We start from the raw sequence: 25,674 nt of genomic DNA, 5'->3' as shown, positions 1-25,674 counted from the left end.
TTTGCCTAGACAAAAAAAAGAATGTCTTATTGAAGTTTGTTTGCATCACCACTTCTTATCCGCGAACGTATCGCCTCGATGTGACCATTAACTTCTGCAAAGCTGCCACGTAATCGTGGACCTTTTGGCCTCTTGAGTAAAATGTTTTCTTTATCATGTTTTCCTCTAGTTTGGTTCCAATTTACCATAGTAAGCCGATATATGCCACTTTCATGTTCTGCTTTTAGTTTCTCCTTTCCTGGTAATTTTGACCTATAGCAATAAATCTCGGACCGTTTCCAACTGGCTCAGCCCCCAGAAGGTGCATTTTTGCAATTAGTACCCTGAGGAAAACCAACAAGGGGTCGCGGTGAGTGTGTAACTATGGCTTAATAAACTTCACCTATGATTGCTGCCATGGAAATGGTAGCCCCTCTTCTATGTTCATGGCGGCCATGGGCAGGTGATGCAGCGCAGTGCTGGCACAACCACAAGAGTCTTAGGCAGGCAGCGGCCAGATGTGGGGAGCTGGGAGACGAGGGAAGTGATGGGGAGCGTAGGATAGCTCCCATGGAAATGGTGAGCATGGATTTGTGTGTAGCCCCTCTTCTAAGTTCATTTGGTCACGGCGGCCATGGGCAGGTGATGCAGCGCAGTGCTGGCACAACCACGAGAGTCTTAGGCAGGCGGCAGCCAGATGTTGGGAGATGGGAGACGAGGGGAGCGTTTGGGAGAAATAGAAGATGACTGGCGAGTTGCTCCGAACCTGGATCGTGTGGTTCAGCTTGGGTTTGGACCAATCTGATTGATTGACTGATGCAACACGCCAACGGTGCTAGTGCTTTTTATTCTATTCTATGTTTCCAAAGCATTCTGTAGTGGCTCCTGCTTTTGATCGGTCATGTATTGGTCTCGAACCAAAGCCTTCAAATACACAGACATAGTTTCCATTTTATCCAGTGAATTTTGGTACAGTGGTGTTGGTAAGTATAGTGTATGCACTGATAATGTGTGTGATACTATGTTTGGTTCTCTTCCTTTTAGAACGAAGGATCTAGGCTAAACCACTGTATCTGAAAACTGTGCGGCTAACTACTGTGAAGCCCAAAGCTTTGCATACCAAAATGTAGAATTCCTGCTTTTCCACCTCCTCCACCCATTTCCCCCCTGCATACTCCCACAGCGCACTTACCTGACTCCCGCGGCCCTCTCCCTGCCGCAGCAGTTTCGTGTCCCATCTATGGGAGAAGAACATCCGCTGCAGGGTCTATTTAAAAAAAAATATATATATATTCGTTAATGTCACCTGCACTCCGTGTAATGGATGCAGGGATAACCCCCGAACCTGTAATGCCGAAAAAGGGGAACGGGAAGACTCCCGCAACCCACCTCTCCACCCCCCCCCTCCTTCTTCGGCATTATAGGATTTGCTCTAATTGCCCGTGCCGAACGCGCAGTAAATATTCAGCATTTTATTTTCGATAATTTAATCCGAAACGTAGGAAGAAATGCTTGCAGGGGGCAAAAATTCAAGTTGCAAGCTACTGGCCAGCCATAAAGCCACTTGCAGCCTCAATTCTATAAATACACACTGCACACTATTTCTAACTTTCCAAGAGTCAAATTTCAGTCGCCAGTGGATAGTGGCGAGTGGAAATTTTGCATTCTTGTTATGTTGTTTGTATTTTTATATTCTGCACATCATAAAGCAATCTACTAGAGAGATTAGTCTTGCAGCAAGTTGATATTCTATGTGAAGCAGTTTGGCTGTGTGATGGGCTCAATGTGTTGCTGCTGCCTAGTTAAATTGTGATGTCTGTTTGACCCAGTAGGTATTGGCTTTTTAAATTATTCCACGGGGCAAACTCCATAATACTAATTCAGGACTGCCAGATCTGGATAATTGACGTGGCATGGTCTACAATGGACTGTGTGAAAGGTGAATGTAGTTGGAAAGCAAAAATATGGGATTGGCTACTATGGGTCTGTAGGCACGTTTTGGGATATATTGCAAGGGCACCTTTCAGAATTAGGCTGGGGTGTTTGATATTTTCAAATTTATTGTCTGGGCTCTTTTAGAAATTAATGTGCATCACCACCTGTGTCTATTCTTCACCTGGGCTGCAGTTACCTGGTCCTATTAATAGAGTGCGTTATGCAGATCTTAGGTCCAAATAGGGTTGATTTGCAGGTCTACCTCAAGCGTTCAGGCCCTTTCATGGGTCAACATTAATTATCGCAGCAGCTAAAAGCAGCTCATAGGTATCCAGCATCATCAAGTAAGCAGGAGCTATCTTGTGGGAACAAGGGGCCCATAGATAGCATTAAGTAGGCCTTGCAAAATCTACTGGATCACTAGCATAGTGGAAAAGACTTTGACGGTTGAGTACCATTTGCATGGTAGTAGACCTTGCTGCCGAGCACAATTACATTCTGTGTTGTTTGAAACTGTTATTTAACATTTACTGCAAACAGCTTTTGTTTTTAGTAAATGCCGAATATAAGTTTTGCTTCTCTTGGCTGGCCTCTGGGTGACAGCAGTACACCAACCATTAAGTGGGCCTTTGGTGACGTGCACGATTTTACAGAAGGCGCTGATAAAAAGGTTTGTCATCCTTTACGCTGGGTTGGGTGCATTTCTCTTAGTTGGAGTATGTTATCTAAGTTACTCAACCTTCAGCTCTAGCAGAACTTTAAAGAATTTGCAGGGCCTGAATATGGCGCAAACATAATCTGCACATGAGATGCAAACTATAACCTTTTCTCTTCTATGCATCACACTTAAGTCTTCTAGATGTGTCCTAATGCTCCTTTTGCTTGTATTCCCAAATGCACAAATCTGTTAACACATAGCTATGTTGCTGCTTCAAAACTCTTGCCATTACTGTGACTCGACATACCGAAACTTCACATAACATGACCTAACTAGCAAGTTGAAAAAACTGGTTTCGGATGCCAAAAAATACAAAGGAGCGAAAAAATACATGATAAATAGGCAAAACTCTCTTGAAATTAAAATACAATTCTGGTTCCATCATTGCAGTCAGCAAGGGGCAATTTAAAAAAGGACAAACGCAAGGGTGGATCAGGGTTAGGTTTAAATGCAGTAAATGAGGACGTGGAAGAAGTCCAACAAGGAGGTTTGGGTCCCACCTAAAACAAAAGGAAGGGGTACATTAAAAGCATAGATTCCACTTAACATGCATTTAGATTTGTGATCCAAATGCAGCGGTCCTAATGGAAACCTTGCACAACATGTCTCTGTAGCTCAAACATGACATGGTATAGCATAACATAACACAGTAATTATTTATTGGGATTTTTATTGAGTGCAAACCTAGATTCAGAGAGCTTTAATTAAGAGTTTTACAAGATGGCTGTTGGTGGTGAACTCAAGGGACTTGGCGTAGTATGTGGTCAGCTCTGGGATGAAGCCCTCAAAGTTCATAGCGGAGAGTCGGGGCTTGTTATTGGTCAGCAGTAGGAATTTAGTCTTGGAGGGGTTGAACTTTAGGTAAGCACTGGACAGCCATGACTGGATTTATGTGAGGCAGAACTTTAGCTGCTGGGTGTCTTCAATTTAGGTAATCTTGAGGTACAGCCAAACTTGATCTGCCTATTGGTGGGTGTTGTGTGGAGCAAGAAGGGTTCCAAGCGGTTTCATGTTAAGATTGAAGATCACAGCAGAGAAGATAGATTGTTGCAGGACTCCATAGGTGATGGGCAGAGTTGCTGGAGTTGGCCAATACATTTGTATGAACTGGTGGTGATAAGCAAAGTAGGATTTTAACCAGCTGAGGACTATGTCACTGATATGTAGATGGTCGGTGAGTGCCTGGTGCTGTACTGTGTCAAATATTGGCAGAGGCCAAGGAGAACCAGGAGGCAAGAATTCCCATCATCAAGGAATTTAAGGGTATCGTTGATCACCTTGATGGTAGCAGTTGTTGGCTTCGATGTCTTGGAGGGGTTGGGTGGACACTGTTTCTGTGGGATTTTTACCTAGGAGAGCGAGATGGGTGGTGGGGCGGTAGTTGCCTAGCATTCCTAACTCGCACGAGCATAATATTTTCGAGCAGAGCATAGGGAAGATGGCATAGTGCAGCCACATAAAAACAGGCTATGGCTTAGTATAACCGATAATAACTACCACCACAGCACCGCAAAGGTGTAGCAGGTCTGAGATAAGGTACCCGAGTGGGTGCTACATGCACTTTTATCCCCCACACCCCACTCACTGATGGCCAAGCGCTCTTTTACGGCCCTCATGTGGTCAGGCCACTGTTTTAATTCATGCTAGCATCTTGCGGATTTTCGAGCGTGAGCTGTCTACAGCTGGCTCTGACAATCACACTTTAATAGTACAATATATTTTGTCACAAACGCCTGCTGGGAAGCGGAATGGAGCTTAATTTGGGGAGTAGTGTTTGGTAGTCAGCCGAAAAATGCTTCAGGTGCCAAAGAAAAAGAGCAATTGAGGAGCGCGGTTGAAACATGGAAGCCAGGTGAGGCAATGTGGTGGGAAATGGAGCCTTCTTTTCTACAGGTAGCTGGAAAGTGCTGCATTTTGTCCTGATTTTAATTGCTATCTGTGTGTATAGATCCGAAACAAGAGGAGTTTTTATAGGATACATCTATAAATGGAACCAGTTATCATTAAAGGCAGTTTGGTATTGTAATAGAACTAAAGTCTTGGGAGTTTATTGTGTATTGCATTGCTTGCGCTTTAAAATGCGGCTTTCACACTGTTGCTCTGTCATTGGATCTCCCACTTTCCTTTTTATGACCCATTTATAATTAAGTAATGAATCTGTACCTTTCTGCTGCCACAGAATGAATATTTTGCACAGTCCCATCCATGGCAGTGTCTCTGTTTTGTGTGTGTGCGCACAAGCTCGGACTATCCATGTCAGTTTCCTGGACCAGCGTCAGACACTTTAATGAACTTGCAGCGGGTACGTTTTAGCAAATACTTGCCTGCTAATGTGCTTCAAAGGGCACTATATCCCCCAAAATTGACACGCAAGTACAGCTAATTTTCTCGTTAAAAGACATGATTTGCAAATGGAGCACTTTTATTTCGGTGCCTGTGACCATTTTTTTTGTCTCAGTCGGTGTGTGGCACGCAATGCATTGTTAGCAAGACCATAGCCTGCTTCCAAACTCCGATACCTGCAGTTTTTTTTTTCACAGCATTTAATTAAGTTATGCATTTTAAATGTGAAACATTAAAATGAGCGGTTTTGTCTGTTCTACTGCCTATTTGTATGCTTTTTGGCTTTGGTTGGATTTGCCAGGGTGATTGATGGCCTCTTGTCTGGAAATCCAGGACAGTCCCATTGTTGCATGTTTCATCCTTTGTTCGGACCACTGATTTGTGGTGTTCCAAGTAGCCGCTAGACTAATTGTAAGCGCCCTATTTAACGGGTCATTGTTATGCTAACACTGCACTTGTACGCCTGTGTGTTAGTTCCCTGAAGAACAAAGGCATTTTTACGAACACAGCATGTGCTGGACTGTTCTCTTTAAAGCGTTTTTCTGTCTTTGTAAAGAGAGATGTCAGGTTTTGGTCTTGGTTATTAAATTGCTGCCACTTGCCAGTCCTTATCAGGGTGTATTTTTGGTCCATAAAGGTTGTATTGTCTTGAGGTTAAATGGCAACAGTCCAGTTTTGGGGACCTGTGAATCATGGAATGTATTCCACACACATGCTGTTACGTGTTTTATTTATTTTTTGTTTTATTTTTTAATTTAAAGAAAGCTTAATGCTTTTCTAGTGGTTTGTTAGTTGTCCTACTAGTAGGCCAGTGACTCTAGTGATTTACTGCATCTCTTCAAATCCCACTTTATTTTCAGTGCTTCATTTGTTATGTACATTTTAGTGTTTGAAAAATAATACGTTTCTTCAGCATTCATTACAGCTGTTCCCACAACTCGCTGGTACTCCTTTTTATAGTACTGGAATGAACAGGCATTTAACCTACTTATCTGTCAAACTAGCAAAAAAGTCTATTTCTATTGGAAGTTTCTGAAGCCACATTTTGTGCTTGAAGTCACTTTGATGTTTGCACTCTGCTGTGGCGTTTGCCCACTGTGCTTGATTCCAAGGTGTCTCCTTATACCCTGCTTCGCTATTGCTTCATTACATAATTTTGTTTGCTTGCATAGATGTTATTCCAATCGTTTGTCTTACCCTTGCATTCCAAAAATGCCCTCCTCCCATACAGTCTCTGCTCTCACACATTGTCTGTGATCATGGGTTGATTATTTTTTTTTTGTCCCCATGTTGGGGACCACAGTACAGAGCTCCCAGATGCTTAAACTGATGGCTATCACCATTGACTGTTGGTTTGTTTATTTAGTACGGCAGGAGGATAAGGTTACATAGGAACTTAGTTGCATGATAAGGCACATATGCGTATATAGCATAGCATTACAGTACGTATAATCTGGTGAAATGACATATTTACATATATACATGTAGTTAATTACATTTCAGTAGGTCAGTTAAGGGATGTACATATAAACAGTCAGGTTGGTTATAGTTTGTTGGTGTGAAGAGTTCACTGATCAGTCATGGGATCATTAGAACGTAACCAGGTGAGTGTTTCACCTAAAGCTATGGTAGGATTAGTCTGTTCTGACGTTGGGTGGGAGGGCGTTCCAATGTTGGGCTGCCATGACGGGCAAACTGCTGCCGCCCTGTATCTTCCTTCTGCTATCTTCCCTTCCATGAATTGCTTCTATACATGATCGTGTCCTTTGAGTGATTTAGATCGCCATATACTATCATTGAACTCCTACTTTGACAAACTTCACCTTGTGTCATGTTGCTCTTTCAAAGTGTGTTTGCTCCTTTTTCAGACCCAGTTGACAATAGGCTCCCAAATAGCGTTTTGCTCCTCATTGTCTATCTGATTAGTTTGCTGCACCCACTAAAACTGTTTAACTTGGTTGATGTGTTGATCCAGGATTGCATACTTTATTTCTCTGCTCCTGCACCCTGAGATATGCTGTTGTTCCTGTTTGAAGCCTACAGTACACCCTACTAAAATGTTCAGTCTCCCACAATAACCCATATCACTTCTCACTACACCACTTAACGTACAAATTGCAACATTCAGAACCATCACAAAGCACAGGCCCGACACCCTGGAACATATAAGAGTCGCCACACAAGCCCACCCTTTCAAGTGAAATCACTAGTCCACAAACCACTCCCTGCAACTATTAACGCTCAAACATAAGGTAAAGGACCAGATGCACAACATCTGCATTGTCCAGGTTAAACCAATCGAGGAGGGACAAATGCAAGTTGACAGAAATTGATTATTTGGAATGGATGCAAGACAAACACATTATGACTTCAGCGGGGTTCCACTATACTAGAAGACTTTAGGAAAATAAAAGGCCATGCAATTCTTTCTTGTTTCTTTGGTAGCTCTCAGATTTTTTTTCATCATTGTGGTGTGGTTCTCTGGAGACCCATTCTCTTGAGTCTCTGGTCTTAACGTGCTAGCACGTTGGGCTTGGGTAGAAAAAGGAAAGTGGCTGTCATGATGCCAGACTAGGCCCATAGGCTGCATTTACGGACATGGTCTTTTTCCCTGTCCCCCTTCCCAGCACCCAGCCTTTGTCTCAACTCTCCTTCCAAAGGAGTCACAAAGTCCTTGCTTCTGCTTTCTGTTCTAATCTCCACCCACCTACATGGTGCTCCACCACATGCTTGTTCCTCCATCCCTCAGTTCTCACGCTCTTTCTATTCCTCTTTTTCCTTTGCCTTCTTATTGGTGACGCCTTGGTATTCGCCTTCCCACTGTTTGTATTTTCCTCTTTTCTCCACCACCTACTCTCTGGTTTACTCTTTCCAACTTCTTTGCCTTCTCATATCCTTTCTGACTTCTCTACAGTCCTTCTCCACCACCTCTTTCATATTCACTTCAACAATGTCCTCACTCCAGGACACTGCTCACTCTCCAGCTCCTCAATCTCCACCCTTCTACACGTTGCTTCCACTCTCGGACCCCCCACAGCCTACTTCCAGACAACAATGATTCTAGTGGGGCCTAACCATGCGTCAAAGGACTCAGTTGTGGGGGCTATGTTTTTGTTCAATGTAGTATAACTGTTTCCCAGCTGTACTGCTCTTGGCCCATGCATGTGCCTTTGACGGCCAAGTTGCCAAATGGGACTGTCTGCATCTTCAATCTGTTTCTTGGCGCGTGTGTGGAGGGAACAAAGTGCATTAAAGTATGTCTTACTTTTCATCTCTGTGAAGCATTTCTAATCTTGCACTGGCATGCTAGCAGTGTGTCCCAGCCTGTGGGAGCATTACCAATTCTGATCTCGGTTAGGCACCAGGCTCCATGTGACATGCCACTGCCTCATGAGTGGGGTGAGCCAGGGAACCCTCCCTGCTCCAACCCCACCCCACCCCACCCGGACCCAGCACCTGTTAGTGGGTGACAGCACATGCCTCCCTTATCGTTCATCCCCAGTCAGACCGGGGACTTGGGCCCAATATAACCCTCAGATTACACATAGGCCATGTCCCAATATTATACGTGCCATAACTACATAGAAGCTTGCCTGCATCAAGAGCCCATTTCCTTACAATTTGCATGCATCAACACAACAGAAAGCAATCTTGCCCTGCGCGCTCTGCTACTACTAAGCAAACCCCACCCATTCTCCCGCAGGATCCAAAATACCAAAGCACAATCTAGTTCCTTCTTGTGGTTCAAAGGAGCCTTTTCACGTTAAGACAGACTAGTGATTCACGCTAGATTTGACTTCAAAGATAACTAGTGGCATGCAACATTCACACCTGTTTTGGTCAGTTGGTATGCCTATAAATGTAATTTTTAAAATCCTGCACAGGTTACAGGTGAAAAAATCTGGTTTTATTGTCACAATTTGCTAAAAGGAAAAAATTGGCAAGACATGAGTTTCAGGAGTGACTCAGAGCATGAAATATTTCAGAAATCAAAATACAATGCTAAAACAGAGTGCTCTGCAACACATAGCGGATTATTTCACAACCACTCATTATCTCTTTGCACTTTTTGTCTTTGCATCGCAAGACCATGATCTTTCTGGCAAGGTTGGAAATTGCGAGAAAAAACACATCTTTTTTATTTATATTTATTTTTTATTGTGTTTGGTACACAAGTACCTTTACAAAAAAAATGGTTACATACAAAGGAAAAACGGATATATGATACGCAACACATGAATACACAACTTCGCACAAACGAATCATGACAATGTAGGAGTACAAAACTTCAAACACATCTTTGCTGAAGTCCGTTATTTTGTGTATAAGTACAATGGAACGTTTAAAAAATCAGTTTTACGTTTGTTGATCCAGAACCTTTGAATTTTGGGATAAAGCCCGAATGTGCAATTGTGCCGCCTGTTGTGCATCCCTTCCAACAACACGCTGAATGTGTCACTCGTAGTCTAGGTAAGCACTAAGTGGTGTAATATCCTGTGAACTATCTTAAATTGGAGGTCTCTGCTTCTGACGGAGATGAAACCATCAGTCCCCAAGTCCCCAATGTCGTGCATGCCAAGTTCGTCACTCTCAATGCGCAAGTAAGCTGTTCAAACGTAGCCAGGGCCTTGTTTCTAGCCTCATTATCAGGGATTAGCAATCCTTAAAACAGGCAGAATTTGGGCTATTCATCCTCCTGTACTCAGACGGTATCCTACCAGGATTAGGTTTCAGATCTAATAATTTCAAGTTGCAAGCTGTCATAAAAAGCCACTTGCCACCACAATTCTCTACAAGCACAGTGCACAGTTTCTTAATCGCAAGTGTCGCTCATTAGAAAGTGGTATTCAAACTTTTTGATGCTGCCCCCCCCCCCTACCTTGAGTGTCCTCCCAGATGCCATATCTGCTTATATTGTCTATTGAAAGGAGTCACTGTTCTTGGTTTTAAAGAGTCTTGCGCCCTCCCCCGGGCCTCCATAGGAGGGCCAGCCTCACAGTTTGAAGATTACTGTTATTGGCTAGTTTTGAGTGCCCATTTTAGGTTGAATATAATTTTTCTGTAGGATGGGGGACACCGTGCATATGTTGCCACCAGATACCGGTTTTGAGTTTAAGGTCAGCCCCGGGAGAGTAAAGAAGTAGAGGAGGAAAGCCTGTGAATGAAGGTCACAAACCTTTCCGAGCCTATCCATTAACGGCAGACTACCTAGGGCAGGGGTCGTTTAAAAGGAGTGTATGGGAAATGGAGTATGCTCAGCGATGCTGGCGTTAATCTGTTTCTAGGCTGGTATATCCCCTGTTATGTGAAATAATTGAGTAGCCAATTAATAAGCCCAGAAGTCTGAGAGCAGCAATGACCATTTCATTTAGCAGCTTTAAGAATTTCTGTATTATAGCTAGACTCCTCATGTTTCCGAACAAATTTGACGTAGGCTCTATTGAAATCAAGGATGGCCCAACTGGGTATTTCTGCTGATCTCATTTAACCCCTACGTTTTAGCTTTCGGTCCTTTTTCATGGAAAGAGGAGGATATTCATTTTTTCCAAATCTGCTTTGATTTTTCCGTAGAAGTGGCAGGTAACTTATTTCACATATATCCTGGTAGTCCTTCGAGACCAACCTCAATTAGTTTTATCCAATGCAACTTGAAATGGTCATGCATTAAATATGCCCGGTAACACTATTGATTTTGAAACCTACTTCTTGTATCGAGGGAGAACAACATTCTCTGTAAGACAAAGCCACCAGGATAGTCTCCAGGGAGTAGCAATGTAAAGTAACCTTTGATCGGCTTGGAGGGAAATTCATTTGACTATTTGTATCCAGACATCAGTCTGATGGTTCATGGCAGAGGCTGTATTGCAAGTGCTTATCACAGGGGGCGCCGGACAAAGGGTAACACTGTCTTGTCCCAGAGAAGATACAAAACCGGGGCAAGAGGAATCTGTTTGTAAGAACGGATACAGTAGGGCTGCTATATAGTAGTCTGCAGACCTTTCGAAGTGCCCTGGATGATGGGTTCTAAATAGGTTGTCAACACCTGAACCTGTCAAATGCCTTCTCTGCATCAAGGGAAATAAATGCATATCCCCATTTAGGGAGGGTACACATTTCAAGTTACAGGCTGCCAGGTATAAAAAGCCACTTACATACACGCAGCGCACTATTTTGAACTCGCAAAGAGCCAATTATCAGTAGCCAATGGCTAGGGTGAGTACACATGTTGAGGTCTATAAGGTAGAAGCCCTTCTCATATTGTCTCGTGGATGACTTCCCAGCCAACACCTCCTGCACCCTTGCACCTCATGAAACCGGTCTTCTCTAAGGGTACTAACGTGCTTCACTGTGAGGCACTTAGCTAATATTTTAGCGTCTGTTTATTAGTGAGCTGGTTCTATATGATCCACACTTGAAAGGTGATTTCATCAACCCCTGCTCTCCCCCATAGGGTGCTCTCCTCCCCCTGGTTTAATTTTTTTTAAACTACAAATGCAGGGAGTTAATGTTCTGCTTGGGTGCCCCAAAACACTGTTCTACTATGGGGGCATTTGACTTGATGAACTTGGGAGGAAGTCCATAGGAATAGCCTCTGGGCCAACTGCCTTTTAATCACGACCATAATGTGTCTCATCAGTGGGGCGTTTGCAGTTGAGTCCAGGACCGGGGGTTGTGAATCAAGGCTTGTTATGCCCAAAATACCCCCAGGTCATCTCCATAGCCCTTTATGACAATGTTTTTCTACTGTTGGCATTTTTAGAGAATATGCCAGTTACCTCGATACTCTGTCCCTTTCAATGGGGAACAAAAACTGGTTTGGAGTTAGCACAACTCTTCTTTGGGCACAGCTGTGACCTTGAGTTTGGTACGTGTAATATTAGTCAAGTGGATGTCTGGGGTTATAACCAACAGAGTAATGGGTGGCAGTGCCTGGCTGATTTGCATATGACAGATTCAAAATTATCTCCCATCCAAAAAAGCCATAAAAACTCACCTTTTTAACCTGGGGTAATCTATGAACCCTCCTACTGGCTTTTCTTTTGTTGACTGTCTTCGTTTTTTTTTTTTTTTTTGTGTGTGTGCCGTGAGGCCCAAGGGCATGTGGTGCGTTATGAGAATTAAAATAAATAAATGAATGACTGGACCCCTTAAGCAATGGCGCAGACACGCTAAAAAACGGTAATGTGGAAGGTTGCCCAGAGCAGTGCCAGTGGTTCAGATTTATTCAAAACCTTCCATCACCTTTTTGGTTATGTGGTGTGTGGGTTTATGTCTATGTTCTAGAGCAGTTATATCTATCCATGTCTGTTCAACGTACCAGAGTGCACAGAGCTTCCCTGAGGAAGCATAAATGCCCTCTTCCCTTAAAAGCTTAAAGGGCATCCAAACAAAATGCCAACCATTTCTTCCAGAAAACGTATCTATAATCTTAATCAGGGTTTCGCTTATCTGGACATTTCAAAATGTCTAAATTTAATTTCCACCTAGGCGCTCCTTTGGGGATGTGTGTGAAGTAAATCGCCATCCCTACTCGAGTATGGCCAGACAGGATTGCTGTTTGGATACCACTTTCGTACCTGAAATAGAAAACCCATTGGCCCAAGATATCATAAGCCCACATCTGAACAAAAGGTTTAGTTGCGTTTTAATTTTTCTGTAAACTGTGCTGAATTATGGAATATGGTGCTTTTTTGCAATTTACAATCCCAATGCCGGGTTTTGATCATAAAAAGATTAACACTGAGCAGAGAGTCACTTGATTACGGTGTGTATTCTAAGAACTGGAAAATAATGCTTTTGCTTTGTTTTTATATTCCTACATTGTAGTCCTTTAGAAGGTACTCCATATAATATGCAAATAACGTAATGGTAAAAGTGACATTGCTTGAATTGAGTGCAACAAATGTATCTGTCGCTTAAGAATGTATGCAGACCTGCAATTAACCGTTGTACTACACACTTGTACTCCCAATTAAGCATGCTTCCAACAAAATTATCAGTATGATACGCCACAAAAAAAGGGAGCCGACACCATGTCGGGCATCCAGACATGGACTCCCTGCTCACTGTGCTCAGAGAGGCAAAGCTTCACCTCAATGATGAGGCCCAACAAGGCTGAAACACGTGTATGGGGTTGCTTTTGGTACTCTTGTTCAGAGAGGAATTGCCATAGCATTTCGGTGCTGGACTGCCCATGTGGGCGGGACAAAGACTGATATGCAAATGAATATTTCCCATCTGTGAAAGGTACAGTGAGCAAAAAGCGTGTGCTGCAAACTCTCATCTCAGAACAGGTTATCATGCCATGTTCTTTCTGGAGAGGAGCGCCTGCTACCTTTTTTTAAATAGCCGACACCATGGCGCCTCCTTTTTCTCCCCCACAGAGCTCCACAGATATGTTTGAGCCCTGGGCCCCATCAGACTAGCTCTATTGCAACCGAATCTGAAGAGGAAGTCTTCATATATATTAATTGCAAGGTGCATGAATTACAAAAAGATATGCTTTATAATTACAATATATGTTTCTCACCTATAAAATATTGCCATTGCAAATGGGAATTACATTTTACTTCCTAAAAAAATCATCTCAATCCCAAATTGAAATTGGTCTTGTATATCTGGTTGTGGCTCGTTTTTCTGAGAATTTGAAAGAAAGAGTAATTGTGTTTCGTTTTAAGGTTTCTTTCCTTAAAGAATTAGATTTACACACTTTCCCCATTTAAAAAGTTCTTTTTTTTAATCACTTTATTTATTATTTTAAAGAGTAAACACAAAAGAACAATGCAAATATATTCATAACATCAGCGGATTACATTTTGAGTACAGCATTCTTAAAACATTGAATAATCAAACAACTATAATAACCATATTCACATGACCTAATATCTACTACAACAAATTGTCTATACTACTACAACAATCCTACGCATACAACGCGGCCCTGACAGACAACAAATAGAAATTTCATATTGGTCTCCTCTCCTTTCACGTCATTTCCTCCATAGTAGCCCTATAATGCTAGCATCAACCATACAGCTCATTGAATGATCCCCATATTTCAGAATAAGAGTCCTCTGGCTTCTGGTTTTTTAGCATGACTTTCTCATAACTAGACAGTGTTCGCAAGTCTGCCAGCCATCCCTCTACTTCTGTTTTTTTCTTCGACTTCCATACCCGTTGAATTTGCTTTGCTGCCACAAGTACTTGGTTAATTCACCCACTGTACTCTCGAGCCCCTGCACATCTCCCAGTATTTGACAGCAGAATTGTTGAATATGGCGTTCTTGATAGCACAACTCGCAGTATGAAATCCAATCTGCTCAGGGCATCATTCCAGAAACTAACCACTCTCGGTCATTCTCATAGCATGTGTAATAAGGTACCCCCATTACAGCCACAGCCCCAGCACGAATCTTCATCAGTCATACCTAAGCAAGCCATCTGTGCAGGGGTCCAGTATAGGTGCCACAGAATCCTTTGACGCACCTATCCTAAATTCAAATCCATCTTCAAATTCGTGATGGGCTATCCCACTCCTTTACAGATATGTCCTTGCCTAACTCTTTCACCCATGTCTGCCGCAACTTTTCCCATGCGGTCACACAAGAACTATCCAACGGCATCATTTTCAAATGGGTCGATACCATACATGGGGAGGATTGAAAAAGGCTGCAGACAGTTGGTCTCTTTCATAGGGCTATCTAACATCCCCTGTCTTTCCACTAGGAGGGACATCAATTCTATATAACGCCTGTGCTCTCTTTTCACTAATCCAAAATCTCTTGAGAGTAACTCAAAAGGAATAATTCAACCACCTTTCGACACATCACCCCAGCTTTGCCAGCGCAAGGTCTTATTTCCAATCTGTAGCCCCATATTGTGTCAACGATTCATCATAATGAAACCAAATATTTTCCCCTCTATTGATCATAAAAGTTCTCAAAGCATCTGCAGTCATTTCTATAGTAGGCAATTTGGTGCTTATATTGGGCATCTTCCCCATTGTATATACATCTTGCAGAGTGTACAGTAAATAATTATCTTTCTCAATAATATTCCATAACGGCATGTCGTCATCCCTCCCATCAAAATATATTGCTGACTTCTTCAGTACAAACCCCCTACAATACTTTTCAAGCCCCCATCTCACACTGCTCTTATCAGAATGTACTGTGGTCTCTTGCCTACACCCCAAAGAAATGTCTGAAACACCTCAATGCGTCCAATGATCTTCTTTGTAAACCTTAGTGGGATAGACTGAATAATATAAAGAACTTAAGGCAAGAGTACCATTTTTATAGCATTAATCTTTGCCCGAGCACCAAGTATTAACTGATCCCATTTTAACACATCCTTCTGGAGTTCCTCTGTTATCTTAGCTACTTTAAATTCCACCATCTTCTTCAGGTCACAAACCAGATGGACCCCCAAATACTTTACAATTCCCGTATTCCACTGACAATTCCACGAGTTCAAATCACTTCTTGGTTGAGCGACATCCAAAGGAAAGATCACTGACTTATCCCAATTAATTTTGTGGCCAGACCTCCTCAAACATACCCCACCTCCTTTGGGTAGGACATTATTATTGTCATATCATCCGCATAACATAATACTCTGATTTCCTCTTCACCAACTCTAAGCCCCCGTAGACCTTGTTCCTGTCTAATATAGGCTATCAAAGCCTCTAGTGCCAGGTTAAACAGGTAAGGCAACAGTGTGCAGCCCTGTCTGGTACCCTTAGTAAAAAAATGTTTTAAAAAATACGGAAAGTTACCCAAATGTTTGCACTAATGCAAGAATGTAAAGCTTTAATGGTTTTCAGAAAGGCACCCCCAAATCCCACCTTCTTAAGCGTGTAATCTAGGAAAAACCAAACGACCCGATCGAGTGCCTTCTCTGCATCCATAAAGATTAGTAGCATGTTATCAACCTCGCCCTTAGGAAGCTCCATTATATCCAAAATAGTTCTGATGTGATCATAACCATGTCTCCCACGCATAAACCCAACCTGAGCATGTTCAGTCAGCCCGCCAATATACATATCCAATCGATTAGTCAATATTCTAGTGAATATTTTAGTCTCAACATTCAATAATGATATTGGCCTGTAATTTTCACATTTTGTATGATCCCTACCTGGTTTTGGGATCACTGTGATACATGCCTCACACATTGTTGGGCAGAAAACCCCTTCTGTCATAAAGAGTTGTACAGGCTACATAGAATGGAGCCAACTCGGGACCGAGAGACCAACTCAACTTGCAGCCCATTAAGGCCCGGCGATTTACCTATGTTAAGTTGATCGATTGCTCTTAATATCTCCTCCTCCCTGATTGGCTGATCAATGGTCATTTCTTGGTCCACAGTCGATTTTGGCAAATTGATCTTCCCAAAAACTCTTCTAAGCTGTCTGGTGTCGGAAATTGGGTTTCTGTATACAAAGACTCATACAAATTTCTAAAAACATACACATATCTCCTCCCTTTTGACCTTGGATATCCCCTGTTCATTCACTGTTTTCTGGACTTCCCCTTTTAAATCATCTTTTTGTGTCTACAAGCTGTCTATCAGATCTATTTACCACATGTAACCAATGACTGAGGGCACACAGATAAACAGGTCAGCTGTTTGGTTTTGAAGGCGATGCCCCCAGCTTTGGTGACTACATTCCATGTGAAGGTTATGTGTCTAAATGTACTAGAACTGAGCGTGCACTTTTAGTCACTATGTCAAAGATACCTTATATTTTAGCTTATTGTGGGAACATTCTACTGTGCTGGAGACTCCTAGCACGACTGGATAGACTGTATGTTGACATATTATTGTCCGAGTTTCCCAGCCAATTATGAATGACTCCCATGTCCCTCAAATGTGTGATGGTATAGCATAAGAACGTGTGACCATAACATTCACGCTGAATGCAAAACCATCCGCTTATGTTAGTATTTCCTGATATATTTGTGTCCTTGTCTTGTTGGAAGTCCTCGAAGTGTAGAAGCTAGCGAAAGAGCATTGACTTTTATGGAGGCATATGACAAAGCATTTGTCAGGCTCAGCCGTAATGGTACTAACAAGTCATTCATTTTTTTTTCTTTCTTTTTTTAAATGTTTATTGGCTTCTCACATGTATCTTCATTCATTTATCTCACATTTGATATCGTCTCATGTCTTTATCCATACATCAGTATACCATTAATTTAAAATAGAGAAACAAATTACACTTTCCACCTACAAACCTTCCATCTAAAAAGCGAAATTATTCTGTCTATTGGAGCCCCTGCTTCTCCCAGCGCTACATCAATTCATTTTAAAGTGCTATCATTCCCTTTTAAAACATATTCCACAAATGTCATCCCTGCTAGTACCAGATTTATCTTTTCCCTCAGCAAAACCCACTTCCACCATTCTTCAGCTGTCGATGTTCGTATTTGTTTTACGTGACCCCCTAGGAATCTTGATCTAACTTCTGTAAGCACCTTACACAAGGTCACTAGATGGAAAAGTGTTTCCACGTTCCCAATATTTGTTTTCTGGCTAATTGAACTTCTCTACTTGCCAGGATATTCAATCGGCATCTCAGCAGAAGATCTCTGTAGTGCGCTGATGGAAATGTTTGTTTTTTGTTGGTTGATTTAAGCCTTAACACTCCTTACTCAAGATAGGTCTCAACTTATTTTCCCTGGACTTATCGTTTCTGTCCAGTCAACCGATTGTAGCTTTTGTTTCAACTTAGTCGGATTATAGGCTAATGGGTCTGTTTCAATGTTTTGGCTTGCCAGATAAGCCTCCACTTTGATCTTCCACCATGTCAATCCCTTATCTTGCTAACTCTGTTGAAACTTTAAAATGGTGAAAGCGGCCGAACTATCTACAATCATACATTATATGTATAGTGATACCGTTTTCCACAACGCTATTGAAGCCAGGGATTGGAGCCACATCTCATTTTAGCACAGAAATTGGAATCGAGTTAGGCAGCTTCAAAATCTTCTGCCAGAAAAAACCCTCCAAGAGGCCCCACACTTTCCAGGACAAGTTCCGTAAACATTTGGCGCCATACGTCAAAATCTGTACCACCATCTGTTTGTAGAAAGTAAAGAGTGGGAGAAAAGAAAAGCTGCCATATCTTGTGTAAGGAAGCACACTGGGTAGTGAGCTTTTTCAATTTATCCCTTACAGATCTGTACTGGCCTTTATCATCTACATTTTTGTTTATCACTACGCCCAGGTAGGTCATGTGGTCCACTACCTCCAATTTTGGGTTCCCCACCCTTCATACAAATGTTTCCTTCTGTTTTCTTGTACGCCGAAGAAATTACCAGGACTTTAGATTTCCCCACATTTATCTTCATGCTGTTTTCTTTCAGGTAGTTGTGAAATCTCTCAATCCTTCGTTGAAGACCAATCGGGGTTTGGTCCACATTGACCAGGTCGTCGGCATACAGTATCCACGGAACTTCGATGGAGTTTATCTTCGGTGGAAAGGCTCTGATCTTTCTGCGATTCCTTCAGGTGTGACAAGTAAAGACTGAAAAGCAAGGGCACCAGAGTGCCTCCCTGCTTTAGCCCACAACAAGTGTCTATTTTCCTTGATAGGCTCCCCTCTGCAGATAATCTTACTTGAATTGATGTATTAGTCTACAGGGCTTTCATTGCCTCTATTATTTCCACTTAATGAGCTTTGACCGTAAACGTTTCCTATTTACCCCGTCAAATGCCTGTTCTAGGTCCATAAAGGCCATATAAATGCTGGCCTTTGACTCCAATGTCCTCTGCTTTAGGATGTTAAGAATAAACCAGTTCATCAAGGTCCCTACTCCCTTAACAAATCCTGTCTGTCTGGGATCCAATCTGCCTGTTTTCACTGCTCATATGTTTGAATTCTCAACAGGACGAATGCAAATAGTTTCCCTAAAGAGTCAAGGTGGGCGATAGTTCTTCGGATCGCCTCCATCGCCCTTATTGAAAATGGGGACTACGGTGGATTCTCGCCAGGAAGACTGGACTTGTTTGATCAGCATAATATGTTCAAACAGTTCTGCAACAAAGTCCCCCCAGGCACTTGTGTTTCCCTTTAGAACGTGGTTTGAGAGGAAGGCTGGGACTATTGCCCTGGAAGAACTGAGTTTGCTAATCATTAGCCTTTCATTTTCCTCGTCAAATTCAAAGGACCATCTTGTTGCCCTACTCAACCGTCCTAATACATTTAGTTCCCATCTTTGTGCAAATAGGGTAGAATAGTGATCTACCCATCTTTCTTCTTTTACTTGACCCATCATGTGTGCTGGTCTAAAGTTATCCCCATTATTTATGATGTCCCAGAGATTTCTTGTGTTTTTGACACAGATGCCCTTCAAAAAAATGTCTGCATCACTTTGTATCCTTCTTGTCCTGGACGCCCATATCCAATTACGATATTTCTGTTTACGTAATCGTATCTTTTCCCTCGTCGAAGGCCCACTGTCCCTCAGCAGCCTTCTAACATCAGCTCTGAACGCTCTTCTTGCCATCACTAAATCATGGTAATAGGCATGCTTAGGTAGCATATTTATTTTACCTCCTATTACTCAATGTTCCCTGAACTCTTTCAGGATCCAGGCGTATTTTACCCTATTTGGATTTTCCACTATGGAATGCTCATATTGCGCTGTGAATTTTGGGACCTCCTTCTGCTTAATTCTCAGGCTATATTTACCCCAGTTTACCTCTACTGGATCCACTTTCTTCCTGGCCTGTGTGGAGCCAGTATCGCGTAAAGTGACGGCTAGGAGATCATGATCACTTGGGGACTGTTTCATTATTTGAAATTCCACAATTTCAGTAATGTTTCCTGAAACATGCTTCTCTTCCCCAAGTACAAGCACCTGGCCTGTCGCCTTTTGGTTTGTGCGTTCAGCATTATCAGTTCTCGGACATCTGTCTCGATAACCCATTTTAGGGCTCTTAGAGAGTTTTCTTTTTTTTTTTATGGCTAGCCTTCCTTGTTCAGTAATCAAATGTTCAGATCTCCGCCTATGATGATGCAAGGGTCTTTCAGCTCAATCAGGGCCTCGTCCACTTGGCTCATTATCGATTTTAAAGAAATCCTCCTGCCCACACATTTTGGCACTCCAATAAGCGTTTATTAAAAGAAACTTGGTTTCCGACAGGGCGTCCCCCATGCTCCGTTTTACTATTTGGACATATGGGTTAGGATTTGCTATGCTGACTAACATTAGCCCTTTGTCCACCTTGATCATCGTTAAGAGACCCGAGAAGGGTCTTCCCAAAGCGCCTTTGCCAGCTGGGTTCAGGTGGGACTCGTAGCCATCATATGAAGGGGTTGTCCTCATCCAAGTCTCCTGGAAACACAGAATATCATAGTGGCCCAAAGTCCAGGATTTTTGGGAATAATGATTTCAATCCCCTTGTATTACAGGAGCAGATGAGGAGTCTTTTGGCTTCCAGTTTTCTGAAGATCTATTGCTGCTTTGGCTTTCCTAGCGTCTCTGCAAGCCAATCCCAATTTTTTGGCTTGGCTTTCCTAGCGTCTCTGCAAGCCAATCCCAATTTTTTGGCTTGTCCTTGTTGTTGATGAGTTTGGTGCACTGTCAAACTCCTCTTATTTTGAATTGTAGAGCCAGGAGGTTTCCTCGTGAGAATATCAGCTTGTGACACATACTCCTTTACTTTCCTTTTTGCGCCCACTAAGCTGTTCGTGCAGTCTGGATCGATACTCTTATTACCATCTTCCCATTGCTTGATTTCCTGATAATCACTTAATATCCCGGAGGTAGGAGTTTGTCACTATGTTCCAATAATGCGTCCTTAATTAATTGGGAGTCAAGATGTAAAACAACCCAATCCATTCTCTTCTCGTTCACAAACTCTACCACCCTGATATCTTTGGTTGATGTATATCTCCACGCTGGGATATGTTGCAGGAACTTCATTACATTCCTGCGATTAAGGATAGGTTACTCCGATCCCAGTATTCTCTCCAAGCATACCTTTCGGTCCTTATTTCTGCATTGGGTTTTGGTTCTTGATGGATCCACATTCCTCAGACGCGCTTTTCGGATGTTTGGCATAATGTTCTTTTTTATCTTTTCCTCCAGCTCTTTGGCGGGCCTCGTCTAGTAGCACCTCTCCCAGGGCTGTTTTTTTTTTTATTTTTTTATTCCAGTGTTTGAAATGGTTGGAAAGTTTTTTTAGGTTTTTTTTTTTTTTTTTCTTTTCTGGAAGACTCCGTTTTTCTTTCTCTGTATATTTGGCAGTCAACCCAATTGCCGGATCCAGTATTTGATTTTCTTGTCTTTCAATCTCTGCCCAATCAGATCTGCTTAGGTTGCTCCAGTCCTCCTCTTTCCTCCCTTGGCATAACTTCTATCAAATCACTTAAGCAGGTAGTATCTTTCTCTCTTTCTGACCTCTGGCAAGGCATTGCTCTTTGTGTGCACTTCATTGATGGATCCTCCTGGGGCATCGCCAATTCTCTTCTGGGGGTTTTGAGGTTTGACTCAAATCCAGGGGAATCTGTGATCTTATGTTACTTTAGAAAGGACCTAATTTTCTTTGTCCCAGTTTTAATGTTTGTGGTTTGTTTGCCCTTTATTTCCAGTTTTCACCTATTTGGGGCTGCCCCCTCTGGACACTGCCAAGGTTTTAGCTGGTTGGAATATCAAGAAGATGTTCACATCTTTAGTTAGCCCTTGCGACCCTGGTCTCGTGGTTCCCGGCTCCTCCTCTTGATCTAGGTCCGTACTTGATTCAAGTAGTATTGTTTTTTTTTTTTATAACATGTTTTATTGTCTTTTCACCTTACAATACAATAACATGAACACACAAACATATAACTGTGCATACAAGTGGTAGAGCTACACAAGAGACTGTTGCATACTCGAGGACTAATGTAGAAACACAAATAAGGATTCAAGTAGTATTGTTGATGTTGGTTATGGAGGCATCGGTATGATTCTGTCTCTACTTTCGCTATTTCTTACATGGAATTTATTCTGGGAGTGGCTATAATCCTCCCTCAACTGATTAGTTGGATGATTTAACAATTGTTTGCCTTTAGGCTCACCACACCCTGCCGGGGTCCACACACCACCACTCTCATCTCTGCTTGATATGATATGATATTGTATTTGTATTGCGCTCGTACACAAGTGTTTCAGAGCGCGGCTAGGCAAGGGAGGGGAACAAGGGAGAACACAGCACAACATAAAAACTCTCTTAAAAACGCTTGCCTGTTCATGTGTCCATTGATTGCTCATCCATTTGCAATCTTCCACGATTACTTCCATTAATAAAGCTTTGTCTTTGGATTCTCTTCTTTCCAGATCAGAGATGATTTTGCCATTTTATTGAGGCTTTCACTTCTTTATTCAGCTTTTCTTCGACCTTATTCACAAAGCTTTCCAGGCCTATCATTTTTGCGTGGGCCATCGCAATTAAAGTGGCCTGGTCTTGTAGCAAGTTATTAATTCACTCATATAATTTGGAGAAAGGGTTCGTCAACATGGTGAGGGCTGCCATCACCATATGCTGAATGTGACTCACATCTTCTTTCTCGGGGATCTCTTCCCCATTCCAGCGCTCTTGTTCGAAGCTAGGCATCTCTTGGGTACTTGCAGAATATGAAGAGCTGCTGCTGTCCGGTAATCCATTTTCAAAAATTTAGTCATTACCTTCCAATTGAGATGGTATATCATTTTTGTTGTTTTTTGGCATATTTCCCACCATCATCCTCCTCTGTGCGTCCTCGGTCTCTGGTCTTTTCTCACCAGCAGTAACTACATTTCCTAGGGCTGCCGATTGGGCGATTTCGTTGTGCGATGCGATCAACCTTACAGATGTCCTGGTCATTAAACTAGGGGACGTTTCTGAAGAGACTGGGTACACAATGTCAACATCGTCTTTCCCTCATTGGGTATTTCATAATTTAACGCCGCCAGACCGTCCTTAATGGTGGATATACTCTTTTTTCGCTTTTGCAGGATGATTTTATTTCTGAATGGATAGGTCCTTTGCTAGCTGCGCCGCCAGTTTTTTTAGTTCTTGCTTTTGAGGCGTAGCAGCCCGATCATGTAACTCATTTGGGGATCCGGACTAGCAATGATGCATGTCGTTTATGTTACAGCTTTCGCTTGGGTGCCTTCCGTCAACGCAATTTTGGGCAATAGCCCCCTGCCACCTCCAACCTCTTTGGGGTCTACACACCCTTGGTTCTTATTGGGGTTCTCTTGTTACACTCGGCGCCACTGTTGGAATGGATTCTGGGTGGTTCGACGCCAGGGGAAGCTCTTTTGCTCTCTGTTGCTCCAGAATAGAGATCTGTTCTTTCCAGGTCTGTTATTTTCCCTGTGTCCTCTGCGTCCGGAATGGAACTCCATATGTATTTGAACTTTGGTATTATCAGTATTGGGGTTCCTCCCCGGATCGACCTTTTTAGGACTCTCCTCTCCATGAGAGAGTGTGCCAAATCGCCCCTTTCACTCTGCACCGGAAACTGCTCTTCAGTCTTTCGATTGGTCACCAGCTGATTAACCTAAACATCGGTGTCCAACCCCCTTATTAGCCCTTTTGTTAGTCGGCTGGACACGTCGAGTTTGAAGCTTGGTTGCCTGCTGCCGGGTTCTGGCTCCCGCTGGGCTATTGATGTGCGTCACCATTCTGTAGACAATGGGCTCGTCGAGGGCGCTGTCGATTAAGGGGGTTTCACGATAACTCGCACACACCACTTGCCTCCACTTCGCCATTATTAGAAGCAGCTGCAAAAGGGTGCAAGTACATGGTGCTAGCATTTAGATAGCAGTGCCTGGCAAATGCTATTAATACAATGGCAAAATCTGTTGGCTTTGCCAGTGTTTGCTTTTTAACAGGACGTCAGTAAAAGACATGCTTATTGCTTATAAATTAAGGCATTTTGTTAAGCCATTTTTATTACACCGTAGCGCATTTAAAGCACCAGTTAAAACTATTAACCCGACGAAGAATACTTAGAAATAAAACTAGCAAAAACTTCGGACACAACTGTTGATATCACTTCTTGATATTGCAAGCTCAAAGAGATCCTGTTGTGGCAGGAAGTGGCTGCGAATGGCCATAGTAATTAGTAACGCCTACAAGCATCCTCTCCTTATGCATATCCCGTCTCCCCCTAAGCTGCAGTGTTGCCAATTTGGCGACTTTCTCGCTATATTTACAAGAAAGTACGCCCCCTAGCGACTTTTTCATTGGTTACCAGACATTTCGTCGAAAACAAATGGTTGACAGGCCATTTGGTCGAAACCATTTTGTCGAAAACCAAATGGTCGAAATTTTTTTATTTTTTATTTATTTTTTTTTTTTTTGGGGGGGCGTCCTCCCCTTTTTTTTCTAAAAAAAAAAAAAACTTTTTTTCCCTAAACTAAAACCTAAAAAATATATATATAAAAAAAAAAATTCGACCATTTGGTTTTCGATGAAATGGCTTTCGACGAAATGTCCGGACACCTTTTTCATTAAAAAAGCAGCTAACGAGAAATCTAGATACTTTTTTCAATTGGTTTGGAGACTTGCTCATTTATGCAAGTTTCCAAACCAATTGAAAAAAGTGTGGTCACTCGCCCGTTTTCTAACGGGAGTAATGCAAAAACACACTGAACTTAAAAGCGAGGTGTTCACTGTTAATCATAGCAATTTTATTGTTCTTAAAGTAGCCAGCCCGCCCCCAGAAACGCTCTAGGGGAACTGTATGTTAGGGGGATGGGCCTAAACAAAATGGTTAAAAGGGGAGGTGGTCACAGTAAAAGCAATAAATAGTAGGGGGAAAGAGGAGGTAATTATGCAAATTAGGCAGTGATGTCATTTGCTACTTCTGGCGACTTCTAGGGGAGCCAATAGCTACTTTCTTCACTGAGGAGTTGGCAACACTGCTAAGCTGTACTTCACTGCAATAGTTTCGGCCTGCAAAGCACCACCCAATTGCAACAACTAGGCTGTGTTGCTTGCACACTGTAGACCTCCTGCATGTTCTAAAGTCACTTAAGCTAGTGAGCGTCGGCAGAATGAAAACAGAGGCCAGAACTTTAAGGGCGCCGCGAGGCACCAATCAAACGTTTGGCAAAGGCTCAGTCAGGTTCAGGGAAACGGGAATGTAGATGGAGCTATGGTGGGGGCTTATAGACGGGCGGGAAGAAACCGGGCTTCAATACAAATGGGGCACAGAAACAAAGGACGCCAAGCCAGCAGGGTGGTCTGCGATTAATGGGCACGGAGTGAAAGGGGGATGCCAGTGGAAGAACGAATAAGCTGGCAGAGGTTTGTTACAGGAGAAATTAATATCTAACCTACAATGAAACTGCACAGGGCATTCATTTATGAAGAAACTCAAAAATACGTCTCTCTGAAAAGAAAAAGATTGCTGCTTGTTGAGAGACCGTTTTTAACATGTGAGGGTCGGTGACAAAAATCAAAAACTTTGAAACCATAGTAACATTTCACAGGACAACTTGTATCCTACCTTAAAGATTTGATGCATAATTTATAAAATAGGAAGGGGCCTCGTGGTGGAATCCACGAATGTGACCTGGAGCAAAAGAAATTACGAGTAATTGACAATTGCGTGTTTGGTTCTAGAAGTATACAGGGTGCTCGTTCAACTAATCACATAATAGTACAATTCTAAAAGTGAAAAGGTCTTTTTCTTTAATTGTTAGACATTAAGTTGC

At 42.5% G+C, this 25,674-nt stretch overlaps 1 protein-coding gene across 1 annotated transcript in view; it reads left to right on the top strand.

Annotated features, from left to right (window-relative positions):
• The window catches only part of REST (RE1 silencing transcription factor), a 54,272-nt gene that overhangs the window by 10,958 nt on the left and 17,640 nt on the right, over positions 1-25,674 (top strand). The gene's annotated exons all lie outside the window — the stretch shown is intronic.

This window comes from Ambystoma mexicanum, chromosome 6p, assembly GCF_040938575.1.
Source record: "Ambystoma mexicanum isolate Mex_15411 chromosome 6p, UKY_AmexF1_1, whole genome shotgun sequence".
In the NCBI taxonomy this organism is placed as follows: Eukaryota; Metazoa; Chordata; class Amphibia; order Caudata; family Ambystomatidae; genus Ambystoma; species Ambystoma mexicanum.
The sequence above is the reverse complement of the archived record's forward strand: the minus strand, read 5'-3'. Positions and strand labels throughout refer to the sequence as shown.